The 8,915-nt window shown below is 37.4% G+C and overlaps 1 long non-coding RNA gene across 1 annotated transcript in view; it reads left to right on the forward strand.

Annotated features, from left to right (window-relative positions):
• LOC108447932 overlaps window positions 1–8,297 on the forward strand; it is a 61,128-nt gene extending 52,831 nt beyond the window's left edge. The window contains exon 3 of the long non-coding RNA XR_001863651.1: window positions 5,950–8,297. This is a non-coding gene — a long non-coding RNA (uncharacterized LOC108447932). The remainder of the gene's footprint in view (window positions 1–5,949) is intronic.
• Window positions 8,298–8,915: the final 618 nt, after the last annotated feature.

The raw sequence follows: 8,915 nt of genomic DNA on the forward strand, positions 1-8,915 counted from the left end.
TCCTTCCGTCCTTCCTTCCTTCCTTCCTTCCTTCTTTCCTCCCTCCCTCCCTTCCTCCCTTCCTTCCTTTTGCTTTTTTTCCCTCAAATGTAAAGTATAAAACTGGCAGGTTTTTCAGGAGCCACATTGGCCCTCTGGGAAAATTATATTTTCACTTTTCAACATCAGTCACCAAAAAGTACAAATATTTTGTCAGTCCCACCACTCCATTTGTATAAAGGAATGTTCAATCTCCATATATTCTTATTTATATAGCTTCATAAATATTCAAACACCTGGGGAAAATGGGGCTAGAAATGGGGAAGTAGCTCTAAAGTAAATATAAATTAAAATAAACATTAAGAAATAGAACGAGTTTATCTTCATTCATAGGAAAGATCCAAATAGAGGATAATGTGCTTACTTCTCCTACATCTTCCCTCACTCTGCCAGGGACAGAGAATACCAGGGGCAGTATCTTATGCAAGGACCACCAGAGAGGAGGAACTTTCTGACCTGTGATGCTACCTTTGCATACTCTCTCAAGGTCAACCCATAACTTGAATCTAGAAACTCAGTCCTATCTCATACATTGGTGGTGGTCTGGAATCAGAGAACTGCAACTGGTTTCCTACCTTTTCTCTTGTGATCTGCTCGGTGAGACATCAAGCACTCCAATACTTTGTTCGGTGCAGGAACAGATGCAGAAAAAACACAGTTTTAGGCATTTGTCATGACAGGAAGACTCTTAGGTCATTTTTCAATCCAAATTCATGCATTCCTAGAAAAATAGGTCTGGAATGGGGTGTGGGAGATAAACTAATGCAAATTTCATACAGATAGCGGAATAATTTGTACCTCAGTTGTTGTTGACAAATGCTGACACTAACTAGCCTGTCCTTGAAAACCTCGAATAGCAGCTACTCCAGGTTCTCCAAGGTCTTTTCTGTCTTCATTAGGTAAGATCCCTGATGAATCTTTACTTTTAACTGCTCTCCTGTTTGCAAGCTACTTGCCTCTTTTTGTTTAACTCCTTGACTGAGTCCTGCTCCCTTAAAGGCTGTTTTACATTTAACTCTCCTAATGATTTATGCCTAAAAGAATGTGGAATATATGTTGTTTTAGCTTCCTGGAAATACTAAGCTCACTTTTTAAACACCATAGTTTCATTTAAGATATATTTTTGCCCTTTCACTTAAACTTTCTTAAATAAGAGAACACAGTGTATTGGTTTGAATTTGAAAATTAATAATTTGTTATGTATATTTACACTGCATTTTACAGGTATTGAACTATGATCATTTGACCTTCCATTGTACATTAGTAGCATTAATTATTTTTTTGTTGACTTATTGTTCTAGTACTGTGAGCATATTTGGGGTTTTGAGCTATGTGAACACTTGATCAGATTTATTTCTGTTGAGTTTTGTACAATTAGGTAGAAGCTGTGTTAGTGCTGTTTCATGTGTACGAAAGAAACTTGCTCTTGTGTTAGGCACTTAAATAAAAATACCTTCCATGATTTGTGGGTGCATGCTAGATAGCTCTGTAATCTTATATTTCACCTGAATTCTGAAAGGACCTTAATGTGCAATGGTGAAGAATAAAGACTTCAGAGAGCCCTCTAGATAGGTAATACAGCCACCATAGTCTGTCACCATAGTCTCCTTTCAGATTCGTGTTAATAGCATCAAAATATTTTCTTCATAGCTTCATTCCAAAATATGGCCCATATATCTATGTGCATTGTGCAGTAAAGAAAGACGTTGGATGCTTTCAGCTGAAAGAAGGATAGGCGAAATACCATCTTAAGTGTAAAAGTCTCAATTTGGTTTAATTTAAAGTCAGGACCTGAATAATGCACTGATAGAATGTCCTGATGAGGCTTGGATGTCTTTACTTAGTTGCATTGTTTTTAGAAGTCTCCATTTTGGATGCAGTTCCTAACCTAATCTGTATTTCTGTCCCTTTTCCCCAACACCCAAATTCTGTAAGTAGAATAAATAAATAATTTTTTTTTTTAAATAGAGGAGAGTTCTAAGAAATTCCAGAAATATTTTAAATTACATTGTGACCACAATGTGGCCCATGCATTTCTTGTCCGTGGAGATCTCAGGGTTTCTAAGTTCTCACCAAATCAAATTGTGTGACAAGGTCATAACTAGATCTGAATGAAAAATAGGATTCTATCAACGTGTTAAAATTTTCCTATCATGAATCATATGAAATTACAACCTTTGGAAATTTTAAGAAAATAAAAGTGCAAGGAGCTTGCCTACTGTTTGGTGCATAAACCACAGTTTCTTCCCAGCCCATCCAGCATTTGATTCACAATCTTGTCCTCATAAACCATCTCCTTTGTGGACATTTGATGAGGAAGGTCCTTGAGTGTAAATGGGGAAGTGTATATTCACACCTCTGCTATGCCTGATTTAGACCAGAACAGTGATTTTCAGCCTTTGCTCTGTAGACCCCCGTGGTTTTCAAAACAGCAAATAAAAAGCCAACTTTGCATATGCTGCAGAAGTCTACAGAGGTGACATTTCTGAAAGGATCCACGTCTCCTTTGGGAAATTTATGCAGGTAAACAAACTGAAAAGGACTGAAAAACTTTGGACTGGAAATTTGGGTTAGTCACTCTCAATGGTTACTTAGTTCTCATGCTGTTTGAAAGCTCGCGTTTTTTGGATGAAATTGTTTTGCTTCATAGGAGCGATTATGTATTCACTGAATGGGCAGGGCAAAGGCTGTCTTTGAAGTGTCTGCAAAATATAGGTATGGAACTGTTTAGACAAAGTTGAACAGCTTGAACAGATGCTTATCTAGAGCTTAGAGGCTGTTGTATTATTTTTATTTCTTTTTCTCTTTTTTTCTTTTTGAATCAATGCTCTACAATAATAAAACAAAATCTTCTACAAGACAAGAGAATGATGAAAATTAAATCACTTTCAAGAAAATTGTGAGATTAAGCTTTCTGTATATTTATGAATCCTGAAAAAATGCTTGGATGAAATCAGCATCACCAATTCACTCCTGTTGTTCTCCCTCATACTGTGAGTCTTTCCGAATCAGTAGCAAAAATAGGAATGATTGAATCAGTGAAGCTGTGAACATTACAAGATGCACACTCCAACAAACATAAAATGCGTGAGTGCCTGGTGAGCATTAGGAAATCTGTCACTATGAACAATTGAAGATGACAAGTTTAAATAGACCGAGGAATTCCAGTGTTAACTTACTTTCAAAGTATTTTCAAAATTGTCGTGGTCACTTTTTTTTTACTGAAGATTAGTTGAATGAAAAACAAGTTAATTTAAATTCCTTTTACATAAATGAAAAAAAAAAATTCTGGGAAAACCATTAAAAATGGACACATGAGCATTTGGGCACTGATCACTTTCTCTTTTTTTGCTAGAACTTTCAAGAACACCTTTCCATACTATGAGTGCTGGATGACTACCCTGATATTACAGCCTCTCCTGGGGTACTGAAGGTGTCTCGGCTAAAAAGTCCTCAGTTTTCTGTTGTTTTCTTGAAAAGAAGAGGATGCTCCATGTTTGAAAAGTCTACTGTTCTCATCAATAACTTGTGAGAGATGCATGTGGAGCTGATTCTATACTGGAAGGGTTCAAGCCCTGCAGAGACACCCCATCAGGCAGCTTCAGGAGCACCTACCATGCTGGCTGTCACAGCAAGGTGTCAAGCATGGGGAGCAACAATTAAAAGCATTAGAAGCAGTTTGCCTCCACAGTATTTTGCTCTGTGAACTGTTTTAGCTGGTTTCATTCTACAAAGAAGAAGATGGGAAATGATAATGAGGGCTAAGGAGAATGGAACTGTCTTGTGATAGTTAATACCCCTCTCAGTAGACAGATGGATTATCTGGAAGGAGGAATAAAAATTGCATTTTTTGAAAGCAACTCTAAGCTGCAGGGAACCAGGGAAATTGTTTTCTGTTGTATTTGTGGGCACAGTCTCGTCTGCAAGATATTTAAATATGAATAGCCCTTTAGCACAGAACTTCTGCTCATTTAGATATTTGTGGGCACAGTCTCGTCTGCAAGATATAGCCCTTTAGCACAGAACTTCTGCTCATTTAGCTATCAAAATAGTTTTGTTGATTTTAGTCTTTAACCTTTCACCTAAATGATAAAAGTAGAATAACAAGGAAATATTTGTAGTGTTTGTGGACATAATAAGGGTAAAGTGTCAGAAAGTAGGTTTCTGTCTTTCTTAGCAGTTAATATATTCTAGTATGAACACTTTGTAAATGACCTGTGCACTTTCATACTTCAACTTTCTTACTTATACTGAATGTTAGATGGAAGTGCTAACTTTAAAATTAGTCATCCTAATGTGCAAAGCACTGCAAGAAGATGGATGTTTTGAACATAACAGGCTTTACATTAAACTCCAGCACAGACCAGATGAATTGTGGAATTATGTCTAATACTCTTAAGGGGTTTTAGTGATCAAACACACAGTAGATCCATGCTGACATTAGGTCTAGCACATCTGAAAAATGCATAGTAGAGATCCAGGGTTCTACAGACCTGCAGTTCTACTGGTTTATATTTAACCTTCTACCGTGTAAAAATGTTGACTGAACGAGCCCATTTTTTTATAGTCAACAGTAACTCCATTGGTGTTTCTGGGCAGCCCTGTCCCTGTGTAGTTCACAGACTGTATGCTGTATGTATGTGCTGCAATACTGTGTAGCCCTCTTACACTGTAAGTAGGCTGCTACTTGCAAATTATACCTTATTCCTAAAGTGCTAAAAATATTTCTGCTTTCACCATAGGACATTGATGTGAAGTCTGTTGTGATAACATATGAAGTTCTATACATTTGTAATATTATATTTTTTGAGAGATTTAAATTAATTTGTTTTATGGACCACTGATTTGCTAGTATTCACCACTGAGGAATGCTTCTCCCCATCCACAGTATGGATTTAATCTTAGTAATTTTATTCTCCTAGACTATTTCATAAAATAAGGAGAGGTATCTAAAGCCCATGGCATCTAAGAAAGATAAACCCCTGCCTGAAATCCCCTGTCTCTGTCCAGGACTAGACTAGTCAGCTGAAGTTAAGTGAGATGAATCTCATCCACAGTATGGAGGGCAGCTACAGCAGAGCTTCAGATCCCTCAGGATGGGAAGTGTTCTTCATGTTTGCAGAGGAATCTGAGAACTTTGGTTGCTGTCAGAAGTCACAGTGAATAGTTCAGTGTGGTTAAGTACAGTGACTAATGAAAAAGCTGGTAAGTTTGAGTTGCAAACAGATCAACTTTAAGTAATGAACTAAGTGTGACTTTTTGCAGCAAAGGATGAAATTAAATTACATTTTTACTAGTATTCAGACTGCATGAAAAAATGGCACTGTCTGTATTGCCATCAATGAATATTTTAGACATTTCTAAATGTTTGGGGGTTTTTTTCCATCTACAGCCTTATTATGTAAGGTGAAACAAACCTAAAAAACAAATTGGATCCGTGTGGCAAAGTTTGGGTAGCTGGGGGCTGTGTGAGCAGCCTTTGTGAGGAGACATCAGGAGCTGCCCTTATGCCAGAATGAGATCCAGCTGCCTCCAAGACAGACCCACCACTGGGTAAAGCTGAGCCCATCAGAAACATCAGGAGCACCTCTGCAGTAGCATATTTAAGAAAGGGAGAAAATGCTGCACATTAGAAGATGTGATAGAGGAGCAAGAATATGTAAGAGAAACAACTCTGTAGGCCCCAAAGTCAGTGCAAAAAGAGGAGGAGGAGGTAGTCCAGGCATACAACCAGAGATTCTCGTACAGCATGCGGAGAGGGTGCAGTGATGTTTTTCCTTTCATCCCGTGGATTTCCACTGTGGTGCAAATAGCCACCTGCCACCTGCAGACAACCCCACATCAGCGCAGGTGAATATCCCTTAAAAGGAGCTGTGGCTCATGAAGGCCCTATGCTTGAACTCTTGACAGGAACTGCAGCCCGTGGAGAGAACACCATACAGGAGCAAGTTTGCTGTCAGACCTGTGACCCTGTGAGGAAGGACAGCACTCCACAGAAGGACCCACGCTGGACCAGTCAGCCTGTGGGGAGGACTTATGTTGGAGAAGTTCATGGAGGACTGTCCCCAATGGGTGAGCCCTTAGGATGGAGCAAGGGAAGAGTGTGAGGAGGAAGGAGCAGCAGAGATGGAGTGTTATGAACTGATGGCAACTGACCATTTTCCCCATCCTGCTGCACCACTTGAGGTGCAGCAAGTGACAGAGTTGGAAGTAAAATTGAGCCTGGGAAGAAAGGAAGGGTGGGGGGAGATGTTTTTTAAAAATTTATTCTTATTTCTTACTAATCGATTCTGCTTGGCAACAAATTAAATTTATTTTCCCAAGTCCAGTCTGTTTTCCCTGTGACAATTGGTAAGTGATCTCTCTTATCTCAGTCCATGGGTTCTTCATTGTCCCTCTGTCCCTTAAAGAGAAAGAGTGATAGAGTAGCTTGGTAGGTGCCTGGCAACTAGCCAAGGTCAACCCACCTCAAAATAATAAATTTTTTTTTTTCGGAACCTGAGACTGTGGAAAACAAATGTCAGGAAGGAGACAGAAAAGTAACTTATGAGGGATGAGAACAAAGTCCCCAAAACACTGAGGCTTCATCCATGTACAAGGCTATGCAGTGTAATTAGATACATGATTAATCATGGCTTAGTTACAAATCTGTATCTGTCCTTATGAAACCAGATTTAAACTTGCATAAAAATGTCTGTTCATGGGATAGGATAGTTTAACTAAGATAAAAATATAAGACAGTCCAGTAGAAATTTATGGCATGGATGATGAATTTCAGACTCATGTAGAAACAGCCCCTAAACAGTAGAAGATTTAGAAGGTTGGCTTTTTTTAAATAAATTTCATAATAAGTTGTTCAGTCAAAAATGACTCTGTTTATTTCTATATTTTTTTTCATTTTAAAACTTCTCATACTTTATTACTTCTGTATTCACCTACATGACTCCTGAATCACTCAGTCTATGTGAGTCATGGTAGACATGACTGTAGCATTTGGATAAAGAAATTGAAACATCTGAATTAAACTTCCCCTTGCAGAAACACTTGTCAGTTACTGAACTGATCTGTTTCCCCTGTGAACTGATGCATAAGGGATTTTAAACATGTACCACTGAAGTGCATTTTAAAGGCTGTTTTTTAAAAAACTTTTGTACAACCCTGAAATGTGTTTCACTTTCTCTTAACACTGCTTTATTGGGCACTTGCCAAAACAAATTTATAATGCAACATGTATTATCTGGTTTACCAGTTTGGAATTTTGTCTATGTCTGCATCCTCAGTATTGATAAAACTGCGAATTTTCTAGGAAAAAATTTAAATGCTGAAGGCAATTTCATGGCTTTGATCTTTACGCACCAATCCCCAAAACAGAGAGAATAACCACAAAGAGAAATGAGGGTATGCTCCAACAACAACTTCATACTTTGAAACAAAATGAGGAAAAGGATTTGGAGGAAATGAAGTAAAATGGGTTGATCTCCAGAATATATAATGAATGCAATATCTTACATAGCAGGTAATATATCACCTGAACTTACTCTTGCCTGTTTCAGGAATGGCTCACTTGCAGACCACACCAATCTGCATCACCCAGTAGTAGAAAGGATATGATTTCCTTTGGAGACAGGCAGGGGAGCTCTTCACACTGGCATAATGGAAGCAGATGCTTTAGGAATACTTCAGAAAGACCGATGAGATGGATTTTATCATTTCTCAGAAAATGTTCAGATCTTTTTTGAGTAGCTTTTCTAATATGCATGTCAGAAAAGAGAAGGGCTATTTCTGATCTCCATAAAAGAAATGTATGAGTTAAATCTGGCAGTTATTACTATTTCTAGACTGAATTTTGATCTTAGTAGCATATTGCACTGGCTGTTTTGTAATTAGGTGCCATTAAAAGAGGATGTCTATCAAAATGTTAACAAGGATGGTGGTCAATCTCTGTCAGATTTATTGAAAGCAAATACATTTACAAGTTCCATCATAAATCTTGGTCAAGTAATGAGATTCTCAACTTATTTTCCATAAAGTGGTTATTGCATTATGCAGGCAAAATGTCATGGTACACAACAGTTCAATTTAATCAGCTCTTCACACAGCAATGAAATAATAAACCAGTACTGTTCAAACTTTGATTTCTTTCATTGTCATATATTAGCCTAGAATACATGCACGTATGGAATATTTTGGCAGAATATATGTTAAAAAGAATTCTCTTATTTCTGTTGGAATTCTAACAATAAAATTTCAAACTCTTATTTATGAACAAAATTAAGTATGAGTATTTTTCATGTTTTGTTTTGAAATTATGAAATTAGTATTTGAAATTATTACTGGAGTTGGCACTCACACTGCCATTAATACACACAAATAATGTGCAGAACAAAATGATGCAGAACTGCTTCTTTAATCTCTTAACTTTTAGTGAGCAGCTCTAAACAAGAACTTGCTTCCTCTGCATATCTGAAACAATTAACTATTTAATGCAACTTGGAACTCAAGGTGAATTTTCAAAATTCTGAGCTATAAGTTAATATTTATCATCTACCTCAAAAATGTTTAGGTATTTTTCAAATTTTTACTTCAATGCCTGAGAAGCCATATAATGGTAAAAAGTTTTCTTGTGAGCACATTTAATGCAGAGGTAGGAACTTGTGGTTCATCTTTCTGCACTGATCAATGACTGAGCAATCAGTTGTTATTTACGGAATTCATATAACTAGTATGAGCTGTGGTTTCAGACTCCCTCAGTTGGAAAACGAAACTGAAATTATTTGCTACTATTCAAGGTATGCACTGCTCACAGAATAACAAAAGAGCATAATATCCTCTAGAATGTTCTAACTTCTCATTTTCTCCACCTAAAATTATGTGGG

The sequence above is a fragment of the Corvus brachyrhynchos genome, unplaced genomic scaffold (assembly GCF_000691975.1).
Source record: "Corvus brachyrhynchos isolate BGI_N302 unplaced genomic scaffold, ASM69197v1 scaffold136, whole genome shotgun sequence".
NCBI lineage: Eukaryota > Metazoa > Chordata > Aves > Passeriformes > Corvidae > Corvus > Corvus brachyrhynchos.